We start from the raw sequence: 23,540 nt of genomic DNA, 5'->3' as shown, positions 1-23,540 counted from the left end.
GGTATGCTGTTTCTGAACGTTCAGACACCAGTCACACCGCTGTGGGAGGCATTTACAAGTACATTTAAATAAGAGGACACTACTTGTAAAACCTTAACCAATGTATTAAACTAAAATGTGTTATCAATGACTTTATGCCTCATTCTATGAGTAGACTTCACATGAGGTCTGTAAAAGAAGCCGTTTAATCACTCGATGATGATTTAAAGTTATATATGCAGTAGAAAATGTTTAATTTGTCTTGTTTATATTCTGAATTCATGATGCTATGCGCATACACGCAATACACAACCATTGTATGCGCCGGTTATACACTTATTGTGATTTATTAAGACACTGACACTATTGCAAAGATAAGTGTATAAAAGAGATAATGTTCAGAATAAAGACAAAAGAATGATCATGGGCATATCTTTAGACAGATGTGTGAATGGCTTTCGCTGCAGATGGCACATGAGTGAATGGGCACTTGAGAGTTCTTGAGAAGATTTGATTCCTTTAGTAGACTAATTAAACAAAATAAATCACATGACATGGTTTTGGAAAATATCTCTAAGCGAATGATCATACAGATGTATGTAAGTTGCACCAGGTCGCTAATAACTCTACTCGCTGATGTGTTCATATTGACTCATTTTGACTCAGTTAACAACATAAACAGAACTTGCTGTCTGCATCAAGGTAGGAGTTCTAGGTCACACCTACCGATGACATGGACCAATGACAATAAGGTGTTTTGCTGTCCAATAGAATTTTTCCTAAAAGTTTGCCCCAGCGAGCTGTTCTGAACCACCGAAACGAACGCAAAAACACCTTCTTTTTGGCCAAATTTTGTTCTAAATCACGTCACACCCATTCGTTCTTCAATTTCGTAGGCAGTATATCAAGGCCTTTATAGAAGTCTCTGCACTATAGGATAGGAGAAGGAAAAATTACACACTTCAACTTAGAAGTGTTATATACATTATAAATTATTTATCATTTATTAAGGTGTAGACTAATTAACATACAGTATAAAGCTGAATAATATAAGGGGTAAAATTATATTGTTATTCAGCTTCTAATGTGCTTCGGGCAAATGTGGATGCAACCTTTTATATATTTTGATGACTTAATAGAGTTTTTAATGGTGACAAATTAATAGTGATTTGCTGATTTGTAGGTAGCAACACTGGTCTGGAGTCAGTACCTTGAACTGATTGGTTTTGCTCCAAGTCCGTTCACCTCCATGAGCAGCCGCATCATTCAAGAGCAGCGGGAATGCTGGGAGAGAAAGAGGATCCACACAGCCCTCAAGCTAGTCCAGAGCAAACAAAGATACTGTGAACAACTGCATCTGGTTGTCATGGTTAGTGTCTTTGCAGGCCCACTATAAGCCAACATTATATACATGCCCATGGGCTTGATGGATCAATCTTGTATCGAACAACACAATGATGGAGAGATACACTTGTCAGGGCTGGATTCAGCCATTGTAAATGGCACACATGGCCAGAAACAGAATACTGTATTTGTTAATGATGTGATGATCATTAGAATATCCTAATTAATCAAACATTTGAAATTCTAATGATTTTTGATAGCTTTATTCACCACCTTTCAACGCCACAAGGTTTTCTATTTATTGAGTGGTCCTTGACACAGTCAGTGGTCTGTTCTTTTGAAATTCATGGTTTACAACCTGTTCAAGGCCTCTGTTTCATTCTTTTCTTTTTTGTGCCCAATTAGTTTACCTCTTACTGAGAACTCCTAGATCTTTTGTTTCATATTGTGTAGATTGCATTGTGTAGTGTGATGCATGTAGAATCAGCAGACAGTAAGAGTTTGAATAAGGAATTATTATTTATGAAGTTATTATTTATATTTATTTAGTACAGAAATTACAGAAATGATGAGACATAAAAGGTTAAATAGCATGTAAATATGTGCAATACTACCAATGATCATCCAATGAAAACTAAAGAAATCATCATATCTGTGTGAAAGAAATATGATACCATAAATATTGCAAATTATTAAAATACTAAATTATTTTGATTTGTTCTTAAAGTGACAATTTTTTTATTTATTTATATATTTTTTTTAAATATTTTTTTTTCTCCCCTTTTCTCCCTAATTTCGAATGCCCAATTCCCTCTACTTAGTAGGTCCTCATGGTGGCGCAGTTACTCGCCTCAATCCGGGTGGTGGAGGACAAGTCTCAGTTGCCTCCACTTCTGAGACATTCAATCCACGCATCTTATCACGTGGCTCATTGTGCATGACACTGCGGAGACTCCCAGCACGTGCAGGCTAATGCTACTCTCCAAGATCCACGCACAACTTACCACATGCCCCGTTGAGAGCGAGAACCACTAATCGCGACCACGAGGATGTTACCCCATGTGACTCTACCCTCCCTAGCAACCGGGACAGTTTGGTTGCTTAGGAAACCTGGCTGGAGTCATTCAGCACACCCTGGATTCGACCACACGACTCCAGAGGTGGTAGAGCTATCCAGGCCCTCTTAAAGTGACAAATTTGAATGTGCCCCAGTTAGACAAAACCGGGATATATTTGTCTACAAAAAGGTGCAGTACAGGTATTGAGGCCTAGTTGTGATATCACGAATATTTAAAAAATGTCTTACACCCGTCTACACCAGATGTGAGCGGCTTGTCACATCAAAAGCAATAAAACCCATTATAATCAATGATGCTGTCTACACTGGAAGTGTCCATTGTGACGCAGCGTGCCGGCAATAAACGGGTGTCCCATTCCATTTTGCGCTGCACGTCCCAATGCTACTACTCTCAACAACACATAGAAATGCGCCTCCGATTAATCTAAAATGACATTTGTTGTTGATAAATTGAATTACAGATTATTATAGATTTTATCAGTTAGTTGTTCCAGCACTAAATATTCAAGTTAAGCCAAAGTATAACCTTAAATGTCAATCTATTAGCTTGTGTCTTAAAAGCTAACATTGTTAACTGGCATGTTTGTCATTGTTTTGTAATGTCACATGCTGAATAAACGGTTGACTATCAAAACCCAACTTTTTTTAGAGAAACTCCATTTTTCCTTCATGTTTGCCTCCGCCGCTGGTAAAGTTGTATTAGTAAAGCATCTCATATTAAGCTGTTGGAAGTAATTGAGATGTCATTGCTTCAAAATGCTTTGCTCTCCACAGATTTGTTCTGTCTTTTTCTCAAGGGTATGCAACAAGAGGTGACATTCTAGCAAGATGAAGAGTCGTGTACGAGTGGCATCTAAAAATTTAATTTTCTCTTCCCTCCTGACTTTCTTTTTCACCAGTACTTTGTGGAGATCTTGAAGGCCAAAGGAACCCTCAGGCAGGACATTAGAGAAAGCATCTTCAGTTCAATTAAATCCATTCATTTAATAAACCAGTAAGTATCCTTTAAATAATTAAGTGAATATTCCTGCTCTAGGGAGAGAGAAGGCTGAGGGTGGCTGGCTTTGATACAGTTTAAAAAAGGACGAAAGGGTAAGGGAGTATTAATTGGGGTCTAACAGTAGAATCAAGTTTGAGAACTTGAAGATTGCCTGGTGTGCCTTATCTTATGTTATTCTCTGTAATTGGATTGCAAATCGATGTGGATGCTGGTTTTAGGCTTACAGAGGCACTTTCTACAGAGAACTCCATTTCATCCCACCACGGTTACCATCATCGGTGATGACTTTGTGCTCATAATGCTGACATTTGCTTCTTTAAAGCCTGATGTGTTGATAAAAGTAAGCTTTTGTAATTGTTGATGTTTTAAACAGAGGCACATGCATTTTTAATGAACGCGTTCATTGCCATACTTTCATTTCCAACATATTCACAGTCTTTCCTCCAGATGTCAACACTGCAGTCACAGGTTCACCAACTTTAGAAATCAGTGAAACAAGGTTTAAAGTCAACATGAAATGCCATTTGCAGCCCATTTTTAGTTTAATTCTCTAGAATGTAATAGTATGCGGTGGCATTAAGGTTTGTCTTCACTGGAATTAAAGGGCCTATCAAAACCTGTTAATTCTAAATGATATCCACTAGGGATGCACTGATACCACTTTTTCTCTTCCGATCCGATTTCAATATCCGAAATCTCAGTATCGGCCGATATCGAACCTGATCCGATATCAATGTTGTTGTTTTTTTGTTGTTGTTTTTTTTTTTTTTTCATAATCAGTTTAGAATATCTTTACATTATTGTGTGGAACTAATTGGGAGTAATCTTTAATATATGAAGAAACACAAACACCTAACTACACATTATTTCAATATAAATGTATAGCTTATTAAGAAAAACTTTTGTTTACTAGTATACTGGATAATGGAGCAGCAAAATTAACAGTAATTCCAATCATGCAACTTTAACTTTAAAAACCTCTGACTTTTATTTTGACATGCTAAACTCTCCAGGAAGTCCTGTATGTGTCTGTTTGTAGGCAAATTCACAGTAGTTTATTTCGCTTCTTATTCGAATTCTGGTAAAATGCACCTCCGGTGCCGTTCTAAATGCATACTATAAGTGAACCAAACTATTGAGTATCTTCGTCTGAGATGTTGTTCGTGAGTAGCACTCAAATATTGTGCACCGCGTGAAGGCTAAAAATAGCCGTGTGTGTCAACAGAGCAGTGCCATTCACTACGCTCTGGTGCTGCACGTGCATTTTATATATTTACTTAATAAACACAGACTTTTGTGATTCACAGAGCTATCGCATGTCTTCAAATGTCTTTGAATAAAATGCACGAATCATATGAACTACTTTATTGGTGTTTTTATAGTTCTTTTATATAATTTTGGAGCTTGACAGTAACGAACATGACTAACACACAGTATTGGATCAGGCTCGTCGGATCAATACCTGATCAGGGGCAGTGGTGGCTCAGCAGTTAAGGCTTTGGGTTACTAATTAGAAGGTTGGGGGTTCAAGCCCCAACACCACCAAGATGCCACTGTTGGGCCCTTGAGCAAGGCCCTTGACCCTATCTGCTCCAGGGGTGCTGTATCATGGCTGACCCTGTGCTCTGACCCCAGCTTAGCTGGGATATGTGAAAAAAATAATTTCACTGTATATGTGCAAATGTGTGATAAATAAATACAATTATAAATTATAATTATCAGTCTAAAAACATCAGCATCAGAGCCGATACCAATCCAGGTATCGGATCGGTGCATCCCTAATATCCACATACTATGTAGTGTAGCTATGTAGTGTATTTCAGAGTTAAAACAGGATATTAAATAAGAAAGAAAGGACTTTATTTTTTCAAATGGGAATTGATTAAATCCTGAAAAGTTGCCGTTACTAGAATGGAGCTAGGTAATTGGAGGGGAGTTGGAAAAAACGAGGGTTCACTATCTGTCACTCACTCGACGTTGTGTCGATGTAGTGACACTAGGGGTCACTCTTGGGAGCCCCAAACACCTCTGCCTTTTTGAAAAAAGGCCAATGAGAATTGGCGAGTGGAATTTGCATGCCACTCCCCCAGACATACAGGTATAAAAGATGCTGGTATGCAACCACTCATTCAGATTTTCTCTTCGGAGCCGAGTGGTTGTATTCAGTGCACTGAATTCAATTCCCTCCAAAGATGCACCTCAAAACTGCTGGATTTATGGCACATTTCAGTGGCTTCTCCCCCCTGTACCCGTGGAGTGCAGAGAATGCCCCTGGGCACTTCGGCAGAGCGAAAATAAGAGAGTATATTCTAAAAGAGTATATTTTCATTCACAAAAAGAGCGGCACACACACGGAACGTCTTTTTAAAGATGCCTTTCCGTTTGTGTGTTATTCCTGGTTGCGGTCATTATCTCTCCGCTTCTGACGGCCACGATTGTTGTCTTATGTGTCTGGGCACTGCCCACGCAGAGACATCGTTCTCATTGCGAGAACATGACCATGGCAACGTTGCGGTCGCAGCTTGCTTTCGTAAGAAAGGAAGCCACCTCAGCGGCTCCCCGCACCGGTCCTTCTACCAAGGGTTTGAGGCCGCGTCGGTTAGCACTGGGGGTGATTTGGGGACATCAATAGGACTACCTCCGCCGGGTATCCCCCCACGGACCTCCCATTCCCCAGCATGCTCGCTTGCCCCAATCGGGCTCTCGCACAAGACCGCTGGCTCGTCTCAGTTTCTTGTTCAGAGCTTGGGCAGACGATGAGTTATCGAGCGCAGCATCGGAGAGCGGGCCCGTCCAGTCTGACGCAGAGGCTTCGGCTGGGCTTCCTCCTTCGGGAGTGGTCGCCCAGTCTCACGCCGATGCGGAAATGACGGACATGCTTTCCCGGGCGGCCGCAAGCGTCGGGCTAGAGTGGAACCCTCCACTCTCCCCTGAACCCTCGTGGCTCGACGATTGGTTCCTGGGATCCCCCAGGTGGATAAGGCGCTTGCGGTGCACTTGTGTCTGCAGAGCGCCGCCACCTGGCGCGGGCACCCAAAGCTCCTGTCCAGGGCCTGTAGGTTTACGTTGTCCCTGACGACTGTGGCCTGCGGTGCCACTGGACAAGCCGCCTCCGCCCTGCACGCCATGGCTCTCCTGCAAGTACACCAAGTCAAGGTGCTAAAAGAACTGCACAAGGGTAGTTCTGACCCGGGATTGATGCAGGAACTGCGCTCGGCGACCAACCTCATTCTCCGGGCGATGAAGGTCATGGCGCGGTCTCTCGGGCAGCCGATGTCCACCCTGGTGGTCCAGGAGCGCCACCTTTGGCTCAACTTGGTCAAGATGGGAGAGGCAGACAATTCACGGTTTCTTGACGCCCCCATTTCCCAGGTTGGCCTGTTTGGCGATGACGTCGAGGACTTTGCCCAGCAGTTATCAGCGGTGAAGAAGCAGATGGAGGCCTTACAACATATCCTACCCCAGCGGGGCTTAAGACCCCGCACCCTCTCTACTCGTCGCCAAGGGCATCCTCTTGCAGCAACAACATCGGCTCCACTGCAGCCCACCCCCGTGGCCCGGCTCCGACGTGGAGCCCTCCACAGGAAGCAGACGCCACCCGTCTTGCGGCCGGCCGCTTAGAACCTGAGGAAGGCTTCGAAGCGGCCCCGAGACGGGCGACCCAGGGGCGAAGAGACCCGCTTCACTGGGGCTGGTCGACAGACCACTCCCTCCCCCGGTGGAGGGCCGGCAGGAGAATCTTTTGTCGCCGCATGCCCAGGAGGCTGCGGCACGCAAAAGCCTGACAAAAGAATGGTTCCCTGATCTCCTGTGTCACATATCCGGTGTGCACGGCCGTCGTCAAGACCGCCGTCCACCGTCCCATTTTGGCAGGTATGGCACTCCAGCGGCGGACCCCCGCCCCTGTGCGCCCAGCTATGGCACATGGGATTGGTTCCAGTGGACTACGGAGACGAGATTCCTCTTCCCCCCTCCTCGGCCAATCTTATGGTGGGCGGCAGGAGCCAGGTAAGTGCTTCGATGTCCCTGGACTCAGTACGGCCACAGGGCTCGAGTCCCCTCAATGTGGCACCTCGAGCTCCGCCCCACTGCGAGGCCCCACCCGCAGGTACGTCCGACGTGATCATTCCCTTGGTCCCACTCGCCCAGAGTTTGGGCGCATGGCTCGCCCGTTGCGATGGCTGACCCGGACCGTCTGACTTGGCTATGCGATTCAGTTCGCCAGGCACCCGCCCAGGTTCAGCGCCGTCCGCTTCACCTCGGTGAAGGACGAGAATGGTGCTACCTTGCGTGCGGAAATCGCTACCCTTTTGCGCAAGGGCACGATAGAGCCTGTCCCTCCAGCCGATGAAGAAAGGGTTCCCTATCTGTCACTCACTCGACGTTGGTGTCGAAGTAGTGACACTAGGGGTCACTCTTGGGAGCCCGAGACACCTCTGGTCTTTGATAAAAGGCCAATGAAAATTGGCGAGTGGTATTTGCATGCCACTCCCCCGAACATACGGGTATAAAAGGAGCTGGTATGCAACCACTCATTCAGATTTTCTCTTCGGAGCCGAACGGTCATGCTCATCGAGCTGAATAGCACTGTTCATTCACCTCTGCTGGATCTGACGGCGCATTTCAGCGGCTTCTCCCTCCTCTGCACTGGTGCACTGCAGAGAACGCCCCTGGGCGCTTCGGCAGAAAAACTAGAGAGTATATTTTCTGAAAGAGCATTTTTCCCCTCTAAAAGAGTATATATTTCTCTAAAAGAGCGCACACACGGAACGTCTTTTTAAAGACGCGTCTTTTTAAAGATGCCTTTCCGTTCGTGTGTTATTCCTGGTTGCGGTCGATTTCTCTCAACTTCGGATGGTCATGATCGCTGTCTTTCGTGTCTGGGCGCGACCCACACGGAGGCAGCGTTTATGAATGGCTCATGTTCTCACTGCGAGAACATGACCATGGCAACGTTGCGGTCACGGCTTGCTTTTGTAAGAAAGCAAGCCACCCCAGCGGCTCCCCGCCTTGGTCCTCCTACCTACGGGTTTGAGGTCAGCGCGGCTGGCGCTGGGGGCGATTTGGGGACCTCAATGGGATCGCCTCCGCCGGGTTCCCCCCCGCGGACCACCCATTCCCCAGCACGCTCGTCTGCCCCAATCGGGCTTCCGGATGAGTTCGCCGGCTCGTCGCATGGCGAGTCTGGCTTCTTGTTTGAGGCCCGCGAAGATGATGAGCTTTCGAGCGCAGCATCGGAGAGCGGGCTTGTCCAGTCGGACGCAGAAGCCTCAGCTGGGCTTCCCCCTTCGGGGACGGTCGCCCAGTTACAGGCCGACGCCGAAATGACGGACATGCTTTCCCGGGCGGCCGCGAGCGTCGGGCTAGAGTGGAACCCTCCGCTCTCCCCTGAACCCTCGCGGCTTGATGATTGGTTTCTGGGCTCGCGGCGCCGCTCAGACCGGCCGCGCCCCGCTCCAGTGCCATTCTTCCCGGAGGTGCATGAGGAGCTGACGAAGTCGTGGGAGGCACCTTTTACTGCCCGAACCCGGCTCCGCAGTTCCCCCGCTCTCACTACCCTCGATGGCGGGGCGGCCAGGGGCTATACGGCGATTCCCCCGGTGGATAAGGCGCTCGCAGTGCACTTATGCCCGCAGAGCGCCGCCACCTGGCGTGGACGCCCTAAGCTCCCCTCCAAGCCCTGTAGGCTCATGTCGTCCCTGACGGCCAAGACCTACAGCGCTGCTGGACAAGCCGCCTCTGCCCTGCACGCCATGGCTCTCCTGCAGGTCCACCAAGCCAAGGCACTGAAAGAACTGCACGAGGGTAGTTCCGCCCCAGATTTGATGCAGGAACTGCGCTCGGCGACCGACCTCGCCCTCCGGGCGACGAAGGTCACAGCGCGGTCTCTTGGGCGGACGATGGCCACACTAGTGGTCCAGGAGCGCCACCTGTGGCTCAACCTGGTCGAGATGGGCGAGGCCGACAAGACACGGTTCATTGCTGCCCCCATTTCCCAGGCGTGCCTATTTGGCGACATCGTTGAGGACTTTGCCCAGCAGTTCTCGACGGTAAAGCAGCAGACGGAGGCAATCTGGCACATCCTGCCCCGGCGCGGCTCAGGACCCCGCACCCCGTCTGCTCGTCGCCAAGGGCGTCCCCCTGCGGTGACTGCACCGGCTCCGCCGCAGCCCGCCCCTCCGGCCCGGCCCCGGCGTGGAGCCCACTGCAGGAAGCCCACGCCACCCGTCTCTCAGCCGGCACCGAAGAACCCACGGAGGTCTTCGAGGCGCCCCTGAGACGGACAACCCAGGGACGAGGGAACCCACTCACCTGGAGCTGGTAGAAAGACCACTCCATCCCCCGGTGGAGGGCCGGGTGGAAAATCTTTTGTTGCCTTTTCGTTTGATTTCGCCGTACGCCCAAGTGGCTGCGGTACCCAACAGTTCAACAAAAGAGCGGCTTCCTTCCTCCCTGGGTCACATACCCGCTGTGTACGGTCGTCACCACGACTACCGTCCACGGGCTTTATCTTGCAGGATTGGCGCTCCAGCGGTGCCCTTTTTCGCCCCTGAGCGCCCAGCTGTGGCACAAATCCACCCCCGATGTGACAGCCTCCACGGGTCGCGAGGACAGGCCTCTTCCTCCCCCGTCCCAGGCTGTTCCGGGGGTGGTCACAAGGAGCCAGGTAAGTGCTTCGATGTCCCTAGACTCAGCACGGCCACGACGTGCTGTGGCACCTCGCGCTCCGCCCCGCCGCGAGGCCCCACCTGCCGGTACGTCCGACGACGTTGTCCCCTTGGTTCCCCTCGCACGGAATTTGGACGCATGGCTTGCACTTCCCAATCCGTCGCGGTGGTTGATCCGGACCGTCCGACTCGGCTACGCGATTCAGTTCGCCAGGCGCCCGCCCAGGTTCAGCGGTACTCACTTCACCTTCGTCAAGGGCGAAAACGCTGTTACTCTGCGCGCGGAAATCGCTACCCTCCTACGAAAGGGCGCGATAGAACCTGTCCCTCCAGCCGAGGTGAAGAAAGGGTTTTACAGCCCCTACTTCATCGTACCGAAGAAAGGCGGTGGGTTGCGGCCAATCTTGGACCTGCGAGTACTGAACCGGGCTTTACACAGACTCCTGTTCAAGATGCTGACGCAAAGACGCATTTTAGCGAGCGTCCGGCATCAGGATTGGTTCGCGGCGGTAGACCTGAAGGACACGTACTTTCACGTCTCGATCCTTCCTCGACACAGACCCTTCCTGCGGTTCGCGTTCGAGGGTCGGGCGTATCAGTACAAAGTCCTCCCTTTCGGCCTGTCCCTGTCTCCTCACGTCTTTACGAAGATCGCAGAGGCTGCCCTTGCCCCGTTAAGGGAGGTAGGCATTCGCATTCTCAATTATCTCGACGACTGGCTAATCTTAGCTCACTCTCGAGACGTGTTATGCGCACACAGGGACCTGGTGCTCTCGCACCTCAGCCGACTAGGGCTTCGGGTCAACTGGGAAAAGAGCAAGCTCCTCCCGGTTCAGAGCATCTCTTTTCTCGGTTTGGAGTTGGACTCAGTCTCTCTGACGGCGCGCCTTACGAACGAGCGCGCCCAGTCGGTGCTGGCCTGTTTGAAGGCGTTCAAACAGAAAACAGCAGTTCCACTGAAACTTTTTCAGAGGCTCCTGGGGCATATGGCATCCTCGGCGGTGGCCACCCCGCTCGGGTTGATGCATATGAGGCCGCTTCAGCACTGGCTCCAGACTCGAGTCCCGAGACGGGCATGGCGCCACGGGACACACCGCGTGGCCATTACACCGGTCTGTCACCGTCTTTTCAGCCCTTGGACCGACCTCTCGTTTCTACGAGCAGGTGTTCCTCTAGAACTGGTCTCCAGGCGCATCGTGGTCACGACAGACGCCTCCAAGATGGGCTGGGGCGCTGTTTGCAACGGGCACGCAGCCACCGGCCTCTGGACGGGTCCGCGGCTGCGTTGGCACATCAACTGCCTCGAGTTACTGGCAATTCTGCTCGCCCTGCGGAGGTTCCGGCCGTTGATCCAGGGCAAGCACGTGCTAGTTCGGACAGACAGCACGGCAGCGGTAGCATATGTCAACCGCCAAGGCGGTCTGCGCTCCCGCTGTATGTCACAACTCGCCCGCCGTCTCCTCCTCCGGAGTCAGCAGCACCTCAAGTCGCTGCGAGCCACTCATATCCCGGGCAACCTCAACGTTACAGCGGACGCGCTGTCACGGCAGGTTCCCCGCAGGGGAGAGTGGAGACTCCACCCCCAGGTGGTCCAGCTGATTTGGAGTCGATTCGGTCGGGCTCAGGTGGACCTGTTCGCCTCCCAAGAATCCTCCCACTGCCCGCTCTGGTACGCCCTCACCGAGGCTCCTCTCGGCATAGACGCATTGGCACACAGCTGGCCCCCTGGCATTCGCAAATACGCATTTCCCCCAGTGAGCCTACTTGCACAGACACTGTGCAAGGTCAGGGAGGACGAAGAGCAGGTCATCCTGGTAGCGCCCTACTGGCCCACCCAGACATGGTTCTCGGACCTCACGCTCCTCGCGACAGCTCCCCCTGGCAAATTCCCCTGAGGAAGGACCTTCTTTCTCAGGGACGGGGCACCCTCTGGCACCCGCGCCCAGACCTCTGGAATCTCCATGTCTGGCCCCTGGACGGGACGCGGAAGACCTAGGTGGCCTACCACCCGCGGTGGTAGACACGATCACTCAGGCTAGGGCCCCCTCTACGAGGCGCCTGTATGCCTTGAAGTGGTCTCTGTTCGCTAAGTGGTGTTCTTCTCGACACGAAGACCCCCAGAGATGCGCAGTCGGATCAGTGCTTTCCTTCCTGCAGGAGAGGTTGGAAGGGAGGCTGTCCCCTTCCACCTTGAAGGTGTACGTTGCTGCCATAGCAGCACACCACGACGCAGTTGAGGGTAAGTCCTTAGGGAAGCACGATCTGATCATCAGGTTCCTAAGAGGCGCTAGGAGGCTGAATCCCTCCAGACCGCTCTTCGTTCCCTCATGGGACCTCTCCGTAGTTCTTCAGGGCCTACAGAGAGCCCCCTTTGAGCCTTTGCAGTCAGTCGAGCTGAAGGCACTCTCCCTGAAGACTGCCCTCCTGACTGCGCTCACTTCCATCAAGAGGGTAGGTGACCTGCAAGCGTTCTCTATCAGCGAAACGTGCCTAGAGTTCGGTCCGGGTTATTCTCACGTGATCCTGAGACCCCGACCGGGCTATGTGCCCAAGGTTCCCACCACTCCTTTTAGGGACCAGGTGGTGAACCTGCAAGCGCTGCCCCAGGAGGAGGCAGACCCAGCCCTGGCGTTGCTGTGTCCGGTGCGTGCTTTGCGCATCTATTTGGATCGCACGCAGAGCTTTAGACTCTCTGAGCAGCTCTTTGTCTGCTTCGGTGCACAGCGGAAAGGAAGCGCTGTCTCCAAGCAGAGGATCGCCCACTGGCTTGTTGATGCCATATCTATGGCATATCTCGCCCAAGACATGCCGCCCCCGGTAGGGCTACGGGCCCATTCTACCAGGGGTGTAGCGGCTTCTTGGGCTCTGGCCAGAGGTGCCTCTCTAACAGACATTTGTAGAGCAGCGGGCTGGGCAACACCCAACACCTTTGCAAGGTTCTACAACCTCCGGGTGGAACCGGTTTCGTCCCAGGTAGTGGCACGCAACACAAGCGGATAAGCCCGGGATAGCCGGCCGGGTGTATCGCTTGCACATAGCGCCTCCCACCTCCTTTTGAGCTGAAGACGTGCGCTGTTAATTCCCAGTAGTGTTCACAAAAGTTGTTCCCTGGTTGATTTCCTCCGAGCCCTGTGGCAGTCGAGTCTTCGGAGAGACTCACTGCTGGCCCAGTACACGTGCTATCTAAGAGCCCGGTGCTGGGGTAGGTGCTCCGCATGTGGCGGTTCCCTGTAAGGCTAACCCCATGCGATCTATATCTTCCGCTAGCTCGTTTCCCTGCTGGCAAACGGCGTCTTCCTTGGGCAGAGCCCCTCTGCCCCAGTCTCCATGTTGTAGTACCTCCTCCCCCATTGGGCAGGATCTACCTTGAAGGCTCTCCACATGGTTGGAAAGACCATGTGATGTATTCTTCCACTTAAATATCCCCCCTCTTGGGGCGAGGTGTGGTCTCCGCAGTGTCCTCCCCTTGGGAGGGACACCCCCCGACTAGACCTGGTGGCCCAGTCGGATAATCCCCCTTCTTTTTTAGGGAGTGGAAAAAGAGAAGGGGAAAAGAGGCCACGACTGGGTTAAGCCCGTCTCTATCTTTGGGTAGTCGACTTGTCCCCAAGTAGGGCCGTTCGACACTCATAACTGTGTTGGGGGAGGTTACGTGTCGACCTGGTGCGCTGGCTATGAGGCACACAGCAAGTCTGCCCACCACACACCGCCAGTTCACGTAACACAGTTCAGCCTTGTGGCGTTTTGTATAGGGACCCCTAGTGTCACTACATCGACACCAACGTCGAGTGAGTGACAGATAGGGAACGTCATGGTTACTGGTGTAACCTCCGTTCCCTGATGGAGGGAACGAGACGTTGGTCCCTCCTGCCACAACGCTGAACTACCCGCTGAAATGGCCGGACCTTATATCAGCTCCTCAGCGTAAAACCTGAATGAGTGGTTGCATACCAGCTCCTTTTATACCCGTATGTTCGGGGGAGTGGCATGCAAATACCACTCGCCAATTTTCATTGGCCTTTTATCAAAGACCAGAGGTGTCTCGGGCTCCCAAGAGTGACCCCTAGTGTCACTACATCGACACCAACGTCTCGTTCCCTCCATCAGGGAACGGAGGTTACACCAGTAACCATGACGTTCTACAGCCTTTACTTCATCGTACCGAAGAAAGGTGGTGGGTTGCGACCAATCCTGGACCAGCAAGTACTGAACCGGGCTTTGAACAGTCTCCCGTCCAAGATGCTGATGCAAAAATGCACTCTAACGAGCATCCGGCATAAAGATTGGTTCGCGACAGTAGACCTGAAGGACGCATACTGCCATGTCTTGGTCTAACCTCAACACAGACCCTTCCTGTGGTTTGCCTTCGCAGGCCAGGCTTACCAGTACAAGGTCCTCCCCTTCGGCCTGTCCTTGTCCCCTCACATCTTCACGAAGTTCGCAGAGGCTGCCCTTGCCCCGCTAAGGGATGTGGGCATCCGCATCCTCAACTATCTCAATGACTGGCTAATCCTAGCTCACTCTCGAGAGTTGCTGTGCGCACACAGGGACCTCGTGCTCCGGCACCTCAGCCGACTGGGGCTTCGGGTCAACTGGGAAAAGAGCAAGCTCTCCCAGGTTCAGAGCATCCCTTTTCTCGGTTTGGAGTTGGACTCAGTCTCGATGACAGCACGCCTCACGAATGAGTGCACACAGTCAGTGCTGAACTGTCTGAAGGTGTTCAGATGGAGGACAGCGGTTCCACTGAAACTTTTTCAGAGGCTCCTGGGGCATATGGCATCCTCAGCGGCGGCCACACCGCTCGGGTTGATGCATATGAGACCGCTTTAGCACTGGCTTCAGACTCGAGTCCCGAGATGGGCATGGCGCCGTGGGATACATTGCGTGACCATCATGCCGATCTGTCACCGCCTCTTCAGCCCTTGGACCGACCTTGCATTTCTATGGGCAGGGGCTCCCCTAGAGCAGGTCTCCAGGCATGTCGTGGTTACAACAGATGCCTCCAAGACGGGCTGGGGCACCGGATGCAATGGGCACACAGCCGCCGGCTCCTGGACTGGCCCGCGGCTGCGTTGGCACATTAACTGCCTAGAGTTGTTGGCAGTACTGCTCGCCCTGCGGAGGTTCTGACCATTGATCCAGAGCAAGCACATGTTGGTCCGGATAAACAACACAGCGACGGTAGTGTACATCAACCGTCAAGGTGGTTTATGCTCCCGTTGCATGTCACAACTCACCCGCCATCTCCTCCTCTGGAGTCAGCAGTTCCTCAAGTCGCTACGAGCCACTCACATCCCAGGCGAGCTCAACACCGCAGTGGACATGCTGTCATGTCAGGTTACCCTCAGGGAAGAGTGGAGACTCCACCCTCAGGTGGTCCAGCTTATTTGGAGTCATTCGGTTGAGCACAGGCAGACCTGTTTGCTTCCCAGGAATCCTCCCACTGCCTGCTTTGGTATGCCCTGACCGAGGCACTCCTCGGTATAGATGCGCTGGCACGCAGCTGGCCCCCTGGACTGCGCAAATATGCGTTTCCCCCAGTGAGCCTACTTGCACAGACCCTGTGCAAGGTCAGGGAGGACGAGGAGCAGGTCATCCTAGTAGCAACCTACTGGCCCACCCAGACGTGGTTCTCAGATCTCACACTCGTCGTGACAGCCCCCTGAGGAATGATCATCTTTCTCAGGGACGGGGCACCATCTGGCACCCGCGACCAGACCTCTGGAATGTCCATGTCTGGCCCCTGGATGGGACGCAGAAGACCTAAGTGGCCTACCACCCGCAGTGGTAGATACGATCACTCAGGCTAGGGCTCCCTCTACGAGGCGCCTGTATGCCTTTAAGTGGCATCTGTTCGCTAAGTGGTGTTCTTCCCGACACGAAGACCCCCAGAGATGCACAGTCGGTTCGGTGCTTTCCTTCCTGCAGGAGAGGCTGTAGAGGCGGCTGTCCCCCTCCACCTTGAAGGTGTATGTAGCTGCTATTTCGGCTCATCACGATGCAGTAGATGGTAAGTACTTGGGGAAGCACGACTTGATCATCAGGTTCCTGAGAGGCGCTAGGAGGTTGAATCCCTCCAGACTGCACCTCGTCCCCTCGTGGGACCTCTCTGTAGTCCTGCGGGGTCTACAGGGAGCTCCCTTTGAGCCCTTGGAGTCAGCTGAGCTTAAGGCACTCTCTTTGAAGTCTGCCCTCCTGACTGCGCTCACTTCCATAAAAAGGGTAGGGGACCTGCAGGCATTCTCTGTCAGTGAAATGTGCCTGGAGTTCAGTCCGGGTTACTCTCACATGATCCTGAGACCCCGACCGGGCTATGTGCACAAGGTTCCCATGACCCCTTTTAGGAATCAGGTGGTGAACCTGCAAGCACTGCCCCAGGAGGAGGCAGACCAAGCCTTGGCATTGCTGTGTCTGGTACAAGATTTATGCATCTATTTGGATCACACGCAGAGCCTTAGAAGCTCCGAGCAGCTCTTTGTCTGCTTTGGTGGCCAGCAGAAAGGAAGCGCTGTCTCCAAACAGAGGATCGCCCACTGGGTCATTGACATCATTGCGATGGCATATCAGGCTCAGGAAGTGCCACCCCCTGCGGGGTTACGAGCCCACTCTACCAGGAGTGTGGCGGCCTCCTGGGCCCTGGCCAGTGGCGCCTCTTTGGCAGACATCTGCAGAGCAGTGGGCTGGGCTACACCCAACACCTTTGCGAGGTTCTACAATCTCCAGGTTGAGCCGGTCTCGTCCCGTGTATTGGCAGGCACGAGCAGGTAAGTTCCGGGACAGCTGGCTGGGTGTACCGCTTGCTCATAGCACCGTGCGCTCTTGACTCCCAGTCGTGTTCACAGACTGTGATCCCTGGATGAATTTCCTCCTTAGCCCTCTGGCAGTTGGGTTTGCAGAGAAACTCGCTGACCGGCCCAGTACGTGCACTAATAAGCCCCTGTACTGAGGTAGGTGCTCCACATGTGCTGGTTCCCCCGAAGGCGACCCCATGTGATATTTTCCACAAAATTGTTTCCCAGTTGGCAAACTGCGTCTTCCTTGGGCAGAGGGTCCTCTGCCCCCGGTCCCAATGCTCTGTAGAAACTCCTCCCCCTTCGGGTAGGACCTACCATGGGACCTCTCCACATGACATACTTCCGACAAGACTCGGTAAGACCATGTGACGTATTCCACTCAAAATACCCTCCCCCCTTTTGGGTGGGGTGTGGTCTCCGCGGTGTCTTCCCCTTGGGAGGGACACCCCCCATTGCAGACACTTATGGCTTCCAGTCAGTTAACAAATTCCACTCTTTTTGGGGAGAAAAGAGAGGGAAAGAGGCCTTGGCTGTGCTAGACTTTCCCTATAGTTGGGCAGTCAACTTGTTCCTGATGGACCATTTGACGCTTATAAGAGCGTTGGGGGAGGTTACATGACAGCCTGGTGTGCTGGCTACGAGGCACACAGCAGTCTGCCCGTCACACACCACCAGTTCATGTAACATAGTTCAGATAGTTGTGGCATTTTGTATAGGGACCCCTAGTGTCACTACATCGACACAACGTCGAGTGAGTGACAGATAGGGAATGTCCTGGTTAATTTCGTAACCTCCGTTCCCTGATGGAGGGAACGAGACGTTTTGTCCCTCTTGCCACAACGCTGAACTACCTGCTGAAATGGCCGGGACCTGGTCTCGGCTCCTCAGCACAAAACCTGAATAAGTGGTTGCATACCAGCTCCTTTTATACCTGTATGTCCGGGAGAGTGGCATGCAAATTCTCAATGGCCTTTTTTCAAAAAGGCAGAGGTGTTTGGGACTCCCAGGAGTGACCCCTAGTGTCACTACATCGACACAACGTCTCATTCCCTCCATCAGGGAACGGAGGTTATGAAAGTACATTTTGGAGTTAAGTTTATTTTTTTTATTTATTTTTTTACAGTGGTAGAGAACTAAGTCCTAATTCTAATTAATAATTCAAACCCAGTTGTGACTCTGTCTCATATAGGCCCTCTGCCTAAGGGGGCTTTGCTTCACGACAACTTGCTCAAATAAAATGGCAAAGCCGCTAGAAACGAGAAGATTAAATAATACATCAGAAAAACTGGCCTGAAGAACAGTTAACATTGATCTGCTTGTGCGGGCAGGGCAGACTAACAACAAATTGACTCGCAGGTGTAAAGAAACCTGTTCTTGTTAATTTTATATGAGGCTATCATTGGCACAGATCTCTCATGAAGAATTTTGTGTTTTGATGTATCGGTGGTTTAACACATCTGAAAGCAACAAGCAGAAACATTCTCCTAATGTCCAATAGCCTGAGAGCAAACATGCTTCCAGCCCTTTATTAAGAGCTTTAAGCTTGCATAAGAGAAACCATCCCTACTCAATGCAGTGGGGCAGTGTATGATATTTTTGCTGTGTGTGACTTGATGCTGTGTGGTTTTGTTGTGTACATATTTAGAATTACCAAACAACTGAAAGGGGAACAACTTTAGGGGTTTCATCCAGGCCCTGTTGATTGAGAATCTTACAATTGTCTGAATAATGAATCACTGTGGGTCCCAGAGGCTCCCATCAATGCCTGACTGACTGGCCGCTCTACAAACAGTGGCTGAATGAAGATGGAGGGCTGAATTTCAGAGCCCGGTGTATTGGATAAATTGGTGCTCAGTTACCATATATCATCATTAGAATTGGTTATTGAAGTGCCGGGTGAGGCGTAACGGCAGTCTCTCAATTTAGATCTGTGAACAGACAGTGGTGGCTGACTGATTAAAATGAATTAAGTGCTCATGTACTCTAAAACCACATCGTTATCAGGATGCTTCTTCAGATGCATGTTGATGTCTGTGCTGGGTGTTTAAGGTTATTTTAATGCTTAGCTGAAATCACTCTTTCAACACCGGGCACATCCTTTGATGTGACGCAACGCAGCGTCTTGAGGCTGTCTACACTGAACACATCGACACAAATGTTCTAATCCGTTATTTGTGTTGTTGGCAGTAGTAGCACGAGTGTATGCAGCACAAAATGGAATGAAACACCCTTTTACTGTCGGCTCCACGGACGCACCGCCATGGACGCTTCCAGTGTAGACAGCATCATTGATTATAATGGGTTGTATTGTTTTTGACGTGCCACTCGCATCCAGTGTAGACAGGATGTTTGTTTTTATCTTGGATTCGTTGAAACAAAGAGAAAGCAGGACAGGAGGGGAAGCTGTAGGTTTTATCCGACAAAATTTGTACTTCATGTTAGAAAAATAGTATTATATTGTAAAAAAAAAGTTTATGGATCCAGTTGAATTTTATAAACCAATCTTGATTCATTAATTAGGCATTACATAGGGCTTAATAATTGAGACAGAGTACAATCTTACACTGTGTCCTAACCAGGTGTGATAGATGATCTGAAAAGTGCTAAATAGTTCTATTTTTGTGACTGGGCACCTTGTATTAGAATAATAGTTTTGTGTTATAAATATAGCAATGGATTTTATAGATCCAATCGAATTTTATAAACTGATCTTGATTCATTAATTACGGCTTAATAATTGAGAGGGTACAATCTTACAGGTGTGATATGATAAATCGCCGAGCGATAAAAGCGAACTGTTAAATTTGATTTTTTTCCATAATAAGCCACAATCTCGACAGGATATTTTGATAACTTGATTTCTAATTCTGTGACTGTGCACTTCATAAATATCTATTTATCTAATTGACTGTGATTGTTTCACACCACGCAGCAGTTTTTGTGTTCAGTGTGAACAGGCGAATGGTTTGTTGTCGGTAAACTTGTTGCACCGTTCCTGGTTAGGATCTATACGATATTGGAGTGATTGCTAAAACCTTACAGCGCAACTCAGTTTTCAATAAAAACCCTCAAAATGAAACTTCAAGACAGCAACCTTAAAGGCGAAGTTAAAATGCAATTAATTCTTTAGAAATATAACAAGTTTGTCATCTTTGTTTAAGTAGAAAGGACTAAGATGCAAGATAACATGGTTTCAAGTTTTTACATTGTTGGTTCTCTTGGGTTGGTGAACACTTAAATTAATTCTGGATTCATTAAAAGCTGCTGAACAAAACAAACAACAAACAAAACCAGAATATATTGTCACACCTCTGCCATTTATCAGAATTATAGCTGTTTATGTGATGAGGGGATAAGGCAATAGTGCAAATAACCCAATTATCCCAGAATGCACTGTAACACACAGTGATCACCAACTTGAAAGGGCTGTCACTTTATTGAGTAAGCACAAAATCAAAAACATATTTGAGAGATAAATACTCTGAACAATCGTGACTTGGGGGTTTCTTAATGACAGTAAATGTGGTGTGAAAATAGATCAAATAGTATGCAGTATGAAGGCAGAGACTCCCTGTCATTATTAAGGGGAGCAGTGTATCTCCACTCAAACTAAATGTTGCTTTCGGGTTCTACAACGTCATCTTATTTCCTGTACAGATTTCAGATTTTTTTTATGAGGGTTTGTGTCACTGCTAACTATTTAGCAGCAATAATTAGTATTCCTCAGTTCTCGCTTTCCACAAATGAAGCCACATAGGCCTTCTATTGTTTGGTTGAGTCTGTGCCCAGCCCAGATGTCACAACTGTTAGGAATTAATGTAGATTAACGTGACGCAGAAGGAATGCTAATGTTATCTTTGTCATCTTCCTGACGGCAGGAGAATTTAATTGCCCTAAAAAAGAACACAAAAAATGTACCTCGTAATTTCATATTTATCATAATAGCCTCTGGCTGTGAGAAGGAAAAAGGAAACACTGTTTTTCCAGCCCTTTGCCCTTGTTAGAACTCTCTCGGCTGCTCTGGCATCTCCTGATTATGAACAGAGGCTACCTTGGCTTGCAACTTCATTAAAATCTATTTAAATCAACTTCAACTGCAAATGTTCCTTCTTCCAGCATGTAAAAAGGTTAAGTCTCAGGGAACATCATTAGAGAGAGAGTGTGTGCGTGTATCTGTACCTGTATTTCTGTTTGGTCTACCCCACCTAGTTTGGATAATAAGCTCCCTCACAAAGTGTCAACACCCTCACCCTTGAATTATACCTATGTCACCCTAATGTGCCTGACAGCCAGAGCACCATCTCTTCCATTCCTCTTGAACGGCTTGTTTTGTTCCTGGTTTCACAATGAGCACGTTCCCACTTCAAAGTGTCACACGCTTGCCCTTGGGCACTAGCCCCGGCACCCTTGTCTCAAATAAGTATGTCACCCACAGGGAGGGGCCCTTGGATGACACCACACAAATCTGCCTAAAAACATTTCTGTTTGCAAATACATCTGCCTCTGAACCAACCCCCTCATTATTTGTGACATGACAAATGCCTTCATTTCCAAAACAGTTCCCAGAGTTATCATTGTGTTTTGATTGGAATAGCAAAACTACAGGGTTTGATTAAATTAAAACAATATTAAAACATAACTTATTTGATCTGTATTGAGCTAATTTTACATCGATGTTACAGTACTTTTCCTATACCACTTTAATGTGGTGAGACAACTCTAAGCCATTCAAGGTTTATTCATCCAAAAAGTGTGAACACTGGCAATCTGTTTTGATACAAGCCAGATGTAACCTTAGTAACCAACCAATGGCAGATTGGCCAAGAGTTCAGGAAACCTGTTTGATAACAGTCATTAAATTTGCAATTATGTTTTGTAATGGAAGAAACTGATAGAAAAAACTCATAGAAGCAGATATATCTCTCACCCTGGACCAGCAACCAGTTGTGGTTAAAAATTTTAATGAATAGGCATGGCATAGATGAATTTTAAATAATAATTAAATACTATTAAATGATTAACAATGCATTTAACAAAATATACAGTACTGTGCAAAAGATGTTTCACAAAAACATTTGTCTTAAGATTAATATTATGTTATTTATATCTGCTACTTTCGTGTGTCAATAGGAAATTTTATACTCGCCTTTTGCAAACAGAATAGAATCGAATAGAAGAACAGGGAGCCCTGCAACAGATGGCATGGCCCTCACAGAGCCCCCCATTGAACATCGGGGTCAGTCTGAGATTACATGAAAAGACAGAAGTAATTGAGACAGCCTAAATAAATAAAAGAACTGTGGTGAATTCTCCAAGAAGCTTGGAAAATCCTATCTGCCAACAACCAAGAAAAACTGTGTCCAGGTGTAAGTAGGAGAATTGGTGCTGTTTGGAATGCAAAAGTGTTCACACCAAATATTGATTTAGCTCTTTTTCTGTTTACTGGACTTTGTATGACATTAATTGATTAATGAGAACTATTTATGTCATTATTTTAAGAAATCCTCACTTATAATCATATCGTTCCCTCTGAATCGTAATCGAATCGTGAAGATTCACACCTCTACTTCAGTTGCACTTTCCACAAACTGTGGATCTAATAAAATATATATTTTCTTGAAACAGGACACTACTCACCCATCTTGAAGAGGGGAGGTTTGGTGTTGGGTTCGAGGATTTCTGCACTCACCTCTAGCTGTACAATACTTACGTTGACAACATCCAGACAGCTAAAAAAGTTCTCATGGTAAGTTCAGTGTGTAGATATAATGGGCCTTAGTGTGCACTTCTATAAGTCTACATTCACACATTCAGTATTTGGGTTTGACAACCATGATAGCCTTGAATAATGGCTGTTACGTATTGTAATATAAATAGTAACTTCCAAACAAAGAGTCTTTATGTTGGGATTTACAAGACTCAATGTTATCCAACAACCAAAAGTTGTACTTGTCCGACACCCACAGCAGTATTAAATGAAAAAGTATTAAGTGTTGATATTACAGACAAGTGCTCCACTGTGGTTTCCGATCATACAGCACACATCAAACACACTTTCTCTCAAAATATGGTTATAGAATGGGCTTTGCACTCCTTTTCGTAAATAAAATAACTTTTCAAACAGATCCGTATTTGGCGCACCAAACAGGATCGACAACCATATTCAACTGCTGCATGAAAGTAGCCATACTTTTGTAATAATACACTGAATGTTACTATGTTTCACTGATTTTGTGTTGATCTGCTCCTCTCTTGTTTATGTGTTTCTTATTAAAGATACACAGATCATTTTTGTACTTGCTATGTTAGTTAATAAATTGAATGGGCCTCGGAATTGACTTTTTGTGAGTGAGCTGCCTTTGAATAAAAATCTGGATAGAGGTCATATCCTTACACAAGAGCCAGTGGCTATGTCTGTCAATATGAAATCATGAATATGTATTCATTATAGATCTATGGTAATGCATAGGATTGACAGTATGTCATTCTCCAGTTCTAATTAGTCTAAACCCATTAAGTCATTGTTGAACTCCTCATCTATAGCACTTCTATTTCGTTGTACCATATTATTTTGCTCAATCCTGTGGGAAATGAAGAGTAGGCACAGTGTCAGGTCAGTAACTTGAAGATCGCCAATTCGCCATTCAAAATGATTGACGTGTGGAACAGTAAAAAAA

General features: G+C 48.6%; 1 pseudogene; it reads left to right on the top strand.

Moving 5' to 3' along the window:
• Positions 1-707: 707 nt before the first annotated feature.
• Positions 708-23,540, top strand: part of LOC127436597 (rho guanine nucleotide exchange factor 39-like) — a 63,349-nt pseudogene continuing 40,516 nt past the window's right edge.

Source organism: Myxocyprinus asiaticus, chromosome 47, assembly GCF_019703515.2.
Source record: "Myxocyprinus asiaticus isolate MX2 ecotype Aquarium Trade chromosome 47, UBuf_Myxa_2, whole genome shotgun sequence".
Classification (NCBI taxonomy): Eukaryota; Metazoa; Chordata; class Actinopteri; order Cypriniformes; family Catostomidae; genus Myxocyprinus; species Myxocyprinus asiaticus.
Note: the sequence above shows the minus strand (reverse complement) of the source record. Positions and strands in the feature narration are given on the sequence as shown.